General features: G+C 57.9%; 1 protein-coding gene across 2 annotated transcripts in view; it reads right to left on the minus strand.

The window, feature by feature from the left end:
• LOC137424435 (dual specificity tyrosine-phosphorylation-regulated kinase 2) overlaps window positions 1-6,812 on the minus strand; it is a 97,753-nt gene extending 90,941 nt beyond the window's left edge. The window contains exon 1 of one of the 2 annotated variants that reach the window (XM_068111890.2): window positions 6,677-6,812. The gene's annotated coding sequence lies outside the window, so the exon portion shown is untranslated. The remainder of the gene's footprint in view (window positions 1-6,676) is intronic. The other variant, XM_068111889.2, reaches the window with a different exon arrangement.
• Window positions 6,813-7,223: the final 411 nt, after the last annotated feature.

A 7,223-nucleotide genomic window follows, 5' to 3' on the forward strand; every position in this document is an offset into this window, starting at 1 on the left:
GCCGTCGCGGAGGGTGGCCCGGAGCGTGGCCTTCAATGAGCGGTGAAATCGCTCACACAGGCCGTTAGCCTGGGGGTGGTAGGCCGTGGTTCGGTGCAGCCGGACCCCGAGCCCCTGCGCAACCGCCCCCCAGAGCTCCGAGGTGAACTGGGGGCCGCGGTCGGATGAGATGTCTGAGGGGGCGCCGAACCGGGCGACCCAGGTGGCGATGAAAGCCTGCGCGACATCGGCCGCCGTTGTCGACGCCAAGGGCACGGCCTCCGGCCACCGGGTGGTGCGGTCCACCATGGTGAGGACGTAGGTGAAACCCCGCGAGGGGGGCAGAGGTCCCACCAGGTCCACGTGGATGTGGTCAAACCGGCGTTCCGGCACCTTGAACGGGGCCAACGGGGCCTGGGTGTGCCGGTGCACCTTGGCGCGCTGGCACGCGAGGCACGTCCTGGCCCAGCCGCGGACGGCCTTCCGGAGGCCATGCCAGACGAACTTGTCGGCGATGAGCCTTTGGGAGGCCCTCGCGCCCGGGTGGGACAGGCCGTGGATGGCGTCAAACACCTGGCGCTGCCAGCCCGCGGGCACGATGGGGCGAGGACGCCCGAGGGAGACGTCGCACAAGAGGGCCGCGCCCGCGCCGTCGAACGGCACCTCGGTGACGCGGAGGCCCGTGACGGCGGTCCGCAAGGCCTGGACGTCAGGGTCAGCGGCCTGGTCCGCTGCCATCCGGGCATAGTCGATGCCGAGGTGGACTGCGTGGGCGACGGCCCGGGAAAGGCAATCCGCCACCGGGTTGTCCTTCCCCGTGACATGCTGGATGTCCGTCGTGTACTCGGACACGGCCGAGAGGTGACGCTGCTGCCGGGCCGACCACGGCTCGGTGACCTTGCCCATCGCGAAGATCAGCGGCTTGTGGTCGACGAAGGCAGTGAACGCACGGCCCTCGAGCAGATGGCGGAAGTGCCTGACCGCCAAGTGAAGTCCGAGCAACTCGCGGTCGAAGGTACTGTAACGGCGTTCGGGCGGGCGAAGCTGCCGGCTAAAGAACGCCAGCGGTTGCCAAGCTCCGCGCACCCATTGCTCGTGCACCGCGCCCACCGCGTAGTCCGAGGCATCGGTGGTGAGGGCGATCGGTGCATCGGGCGCCGGGTGCGCGAGCATGGTGGCGTTAGCCAAGGCGAGCTTCGCGCCCGTGAACGCCGTGTCCATCTGCTCGGTCCAGGTAACGTCGCCTTTGCCCGGCTTACCTCGGAGAGCTTCGTGCAGGGGGCGCAGGAGCTGGGCGATACGGGGCAGGAACCGATGGTAAAAGTTCACCATGCCCAGGAACTCCTGCAGCCCTCTGATCGTGCGGGGGTGCGGAAACCCCTTCACCGCCTCCACCTTGGCCGGCAGGGGGACGGCTCCGTGCCTGGTGACACGGTGCCCCAGAAAATCGATTGTGGCGGCGCCGAACCGGCACTTTGCGGGGTTCACAATCAGGCCATGCTGGCCCAGGCGTTCGAAGAGCGTGCGGAGGTGGCGTAGGTGCTCTTCGCGGGACGCGCTGGCGACGAGGATATCGTCCAGGTAGACGTAGACAAAATCCAAGTCGCGCAGGACGCTGTACATCAGTCGCTGGAACGCCTGAGCCGCATTCTTCAGACCGAAGGGCATGCGCAGGAACTCGAAGAGTCCGAATGGCGTGATGACCGCCGTCTTCGGGACGTCCTCCGGCCTGACGGGGACCTGATGGTAGCCGCCTATGAGGTCCACCTTCGAGAAGAAGGACCTGCCCGCCAAACGGGCGGAAAAGTCCTGAATGTGGGGGACGGGGTAGCGGTCGGGAGTCGTGGCGTCATTGAGACGGCGATAGTCCCCGCACGGTCGCCATCCCCCGCCGGGCTTCGGCACGATGTGCAGCGGCGACGCTCAAGCGCTCTCTGAGCGCCGAACGATGCCGAGTCGCTCCAGGGTAGCGAACCCCGCTTTTGCCACCGCCAGCTTCGTCGGCTCGAGGCGGCGTGCCCGGGCGTAGACCGGTGGCCCGACGGTGGGGATGTGATGGGCCACCCCGTGCTTGACGGCCCCCGCCGAGAAGGTGGGCCGCGTGAGGGCCGGGAAGCCGGCGAGGAGGCGGGTGAATGCGTCCGCTGCCGGAAGCGTACAGACCAACGTGGCCGGAACCGAATCGTTCGGCAAGCCGCTTGGCAAGCCGCTCGTTGAGCTGGGCAACGCACAAGCGAGCGAGCTGAACGTCTCGGCCTGGACAAGACGTCTGCGCTTGACGTCGACCAGGAGCCCATTAGCGCACAGGAAGTCCGCGCCAAGCAGTGCCATGGGCACGTCGGCGGTGACGAACGTCCATCGGAAAACCTGCCCTCCAAACCGCAGAGAGAGGCAGCGTTTTCCGTACGTACGGATGGGCGTCCCGTTCGCGGCAAGCAGCGCGGGGCCCCCACCCGCGGCGTGCTTGTTTGACGTGCCGGCGGGAATGACACTCACCTGCGCTCTCGTGTCGCACAGGTAACGGCGCCTGGAGAAGGTGTCCGTTATGAACAGCAGGCTGCTCGAACGGCCGGCGCTCATCGCCACTATTGAGCGCCGGCCCGGGCGTTTCCCGACCCGTTGAAGGAGCACGGCGGATGACACCGCCGAGCTTCGTGGCCGAACTTGGCGTGGAACCAGCACCAGGTGGTGGAGCTGGAGGAGCGCGGCTGGCTCCGCCAGGCCGGTGGAGTTGGCGGGTTTCCCCGCGGTGGCGGTTTTCGCCGCGGCGGTGGGCGGGGCGTGGCGGCGTTCACGAGGTGCGTATCAGCATGCTGCGTATGCTGTAGAAGCTGATGCTGTGGAACATGCTGCTGAACATCAGCGTCGAGGGCCGTGACGGCCACGCCGACGCTCGCCCTCGTGTCCGAAGCGGCGAAGTACCTGTCCGCCTCGGCTGCCAATGCTCGGGGCTCCGTTAGCTCGGTCCCAGCCAACGCGAGGCGAACCTGCGCTGGAAGTTGACGCCGGAAAAGCGCCCGGAATAGCGAACCGGGGGCTTCGTCGCCCAACAGTGACAGCATATGGTCCATTCGGACCGACGGGCGCGTCTCACCGAGCTCGGGGAGATCCAGGAGGCGGTCGGCCCGTGCGTCGTCTGAGGCCGAACGTGGCTAGGAGTAGTCGCTTGAGTGCCTCGTACTTGTGGCCGTCCGGTGGGTGGCGAAGGACGGACACAACTCGAGCGGCCGTGCCGGGCCCGAGGGAGGCGACGACATGGCAGTAGCGCATGTCGTCGTTGGTGAGGCGCCGAAGCTGAAATTGGGCTTCGGCTTGAACGAACCAGACTTCGGCCTGGGCCTCCCAAAATTCGGGAAGTTTGATCGCCATTGCCTTGTCGTTGGCCATTGCAATGGCGTCGTGTTCGGAAGGATCGCTACGGCAGATCCAACGTCGAGGGTCACCAGTAAAGCGCGGCGTTACGCGCGCTGCTTGTGAGCAAGGAGGAAGCGGACAAGCGGTAACATATAAACGTCTTTATTGTAAGAGCACACTGTAACACTGAACTGCTCCGGGCTGGGCGCCCGGTGTATATCATGAGGCCACGCCTACCCCTCGGGCGTGGCCACCGCCCACTTGGTGCGCGGAATGATGTCACCACGCCAGTGGGCTTTTGTGTCCGCCACAGGAAAGTGAATACTAAAAATAGAAATCCGTTTGTGAGAGACGAGATACACCCGTTCTCTTCAGGAGGGGCAGGAAGGGTCATGCCATTACATCATTGTGGGGTATTTCGATTACAGTAGATCTTCACTCAGTTCCACAAGTAAAATTTGACTTAGTGATGTCAGAATTTCTCCAAATTTCTTTCAGTTTAATGTACTTCAGGCAGTACTTCGTCCGACGTCCGACAGCACTTAAAGTTTTCGAGGGATTTTACAGTAGTTCGTGAAGTGGGAGGTGACGTCACTGCCGGTGGGGGACATGAAGAGGAAGAAGCGGCAGGGGAGAGGGAGTGTGTGGGCGAGCAGTCGGACGAAGTAGACTTTGGAGACTTTACCAGTGTGGACATGGGAGTAAGCTGGTGGGCGATGACTGCATGGAGTAGGTAGTAGATGCGAGTCGCACGGTGAGGCCGCGTTGGGCGGAACAAGGCCGACCATGTGTTCCCGCGCTTACCTACTGCCCTCCACCACTCCAAGCCTTTAAACCCCCTCTCCACCACAACTCCGACATGCCCCCCACCCCCCCCCCCCCCCACGCTCCACCTCCTCCCAACTAAAAGTCCTCAACCCCCCACCCAACTCTGTCCATCTTTGCTCTCCATACCTACTTGCTACTCGGGTTATCTGACTGAGCATGTCCGTCACTTGATTATGGGACCCAGCCAAGTATTCTATGTCAAACTCAAAGTCATACTGGTAGAGACGTTCTGACCACCTGTAAGTTTTAAGTGGTCGATGGCCACATCCCGATGTAGCGAGTAGTGTTGTCATTGCTTGATGGTCCGCCATACAGAAAGACGTTCCAGTGTTTGCATGCGTAGCTACATGATACACGCTTCATGTTCCTCTGTGTAGTCTCCGAAAGTGTGCGAGTTGCGAATGCTAAAGGCCTTTCGCCGCCTGTGATCCATTGTGAAAGTACCGCTCCCACTGCCGTACCTGATGCATCTGTCATGATGGTCATTTTTGCATTAGGATCAAAATGTGCGAGGAATGGAGGAGATGTGACCTTCTCCTTCAGCATGACGCACTGCTGGGTACGAGTCCATTCCCAGGGCACATCCTTGCGCAGTAGTTTACGAAGAGGTTCAGCGATCTCCGCGTAGTTGGGTAAAAACTTGAGGTAGAAGTTTGTCGTCCTGCGGTATGATGCAAGCTTTTTTTTTTACACTTAAACCGGGTAGGAGTCCTAACTGCTTCGATGCTGTCCTGCGTCGGGTACAACCCATTGGCTATCACATGATATACTAAGAAGTAAATCTCTGATGCTGCAAAGGTACACTTTTCCTCATTCAGCGTCAAGTTGTACTTCATTAGTTGTGACAACACCCCATCCAGCCGTTGGCCTTGTTCTGCTTTGTTTTTCCAATAGATGACGTCAGAGGAGGTTGAGGGTCCCCTCAATACCAAACAGGACCGAAGAGACTTCTGAAATGCACTTGGTGCAGAACTGAGGCCCTATGGCATTCTACGATGCTGGAACATGGATGGCTTCATATGGCATTCTACGATACTGGAACATGGCTTCATATGGCATTCTACGATACTGGAACCTATGGTCATCTCACTAACTTGGAGGAGTATGTGGTATCTGTGACTGGTTACATCAGCAAGTGCATAGATGATGTCACTGTCTTTAAGTTCATCATCACACGAGCCAACCAGAAGCCATGGATGATTACAGAGGACAGTGCGTTTCTGAAAACCCGTGATGCTGCCTTCAAATCAGGTGACAAGGCAGCCCTCAGACCAGCGGGGACCAACCTGTCCCGTGCCATTAGGGAGGCAAAGCGCGCGTATGCACGGAAAATCCATGGCCATTTCCTAGACATTAGAGACACGCGGCGCATGTGGCTGGGCATTCAGGCCATTACCGACTACAAGACCACACCACATGCCTGCGATAGTGATGCCTCCCTCCCGGATGTGCTGAATTACTTATACGCACTGTTTGATGCGCTGAACGACATGCCCGCGAGGAAGACCACCCCTCCTTCCGATTATCAGGTACTCTGTCAGTCCACAGCTGACGTCAGGAGAACCCTATCCAGAGTCAAACCACGCGAGGCTGCTGGACCTGACGGTATACCTGGTCGTGCACTCAGGGAATGTGCAGACCAGCTAGCAGATGTCCTCACAGACATATTCAACATCTCCCTGAGCCAGGCAGTTGTCCCAGCATGCTTTAAGGCCACCACCATCATACCAGTGCCAAAGAAGTCAACAGTGACCTGCCTCAATGACTATCGCCCTGTGGCACTCACTTCAATTATTATAAAGTGCCTCAAGGGGAGAGTCATGGGCCACATGAAAACCAGACACCCCACCTCACTAGACCCCCTCCAGTTTGCACATTGCCCTAACCGGTCCACTGAGGACCCCATATCATCTTCCTTTCATGTTGTTTATTTATTTCAGTTCACCATTTAACACAATTATCCCTGAGAAGTTGAGAGGAAAGTTGGGCCTGTTGGGCTTGAACACCTCCCTCTGTAATGGATCCTGGACTTCCTGACCGAGAGACCTCAGACAGTCCCGATCGGAAATAACATCTCCAGCATCACCACACTGAGCACCGGTTCCCCCCAGGGCTGTGTGCTCAGCCCACTGTTGTTCACATTGCTGACTCATGACTGTGCTGCCAAGGACAGTTCAAACCACATCAAGTTTGCTGATGACATGACAGTGGTGGGTCTCATCAGCAACAATGATGAGTCAGCATATAGAGAGGAGGTGCAGTGGCTATCAGTCTGGTGCAGTAACAATAATCTGTCTCTTAATGTGGATAAAACAAAAGAGATTACTGTGGACTTCAAGAAGGCCCTCGCTGACCATTCCCCAATGTACATCAAAGGCTCCACCGTGGAGACAGTCAGGAGCACCATTGAAGAAGAGGAAGGATTTGATATCAGAAGCAATGATGGATTCCATGACCTTACTGATTATTGGGAGCAGGCTGATTGGTCTGTAGTTGTAAGGATCTGTTTTTGTACCTTTTTTGTGTAAAGCGGTGATGTTGGCTGATTTCCAAGCAGATGGCAGATGATCTTGAGCAAAAGAAAGGGTGAAGAGAACAGACAGAGTGTGAAATAGAGTGGCAGAGCAGGATTTTTAGGCCCATGGGCTGATGCCGTCTGGTCCAGTTGCAGAATCAGAGTCGAGGATTGACAAAAACTTCTCCACCTTGTCAGGAGAGAAGGACACAGAGTCCAGGAGCAGCTGCGTATGACTGGGTACGGTGGGTACAGAGAGATGGGTTTGGGACACAAGATTTAGAGGCAAACACAGAGTTTAGGCATTCATATTTTTCATGTGTGGAGTCAGCTGTGTAGTCGTTTGATGTAAGGGAGGGGATGGAGGGGGAACAAACACCAGAAACAGATTTGAAAAGATGCCACCAGGATTTGGAGGAGGAAGACAGGTTTGAGAGTTTGGTCTTGAGAGTAGAGAGATAGTTTCCTGGCTCTCCTGAAGGTAGACACACACTTGTTCCGAGCTTTTTGAAAGGAAATGAGATTTCCTTCAGTTGTATTTGCCTTC

Source organism: Myxine glutinosa, chromosome 4 (genome assembly GCF_964187855.1).
Source record: "Myxine glutinosa chromosome 4, kmMyxGlut1.1, whole genome shotgun sequence".
NCBI classification, from domain to species: domain Eukaryota; kingdom Metazoa; phylum Chordata; class Myxini; order Myxiniformes; family Myxinidae; genus Myxine; species Myxine glutinosa.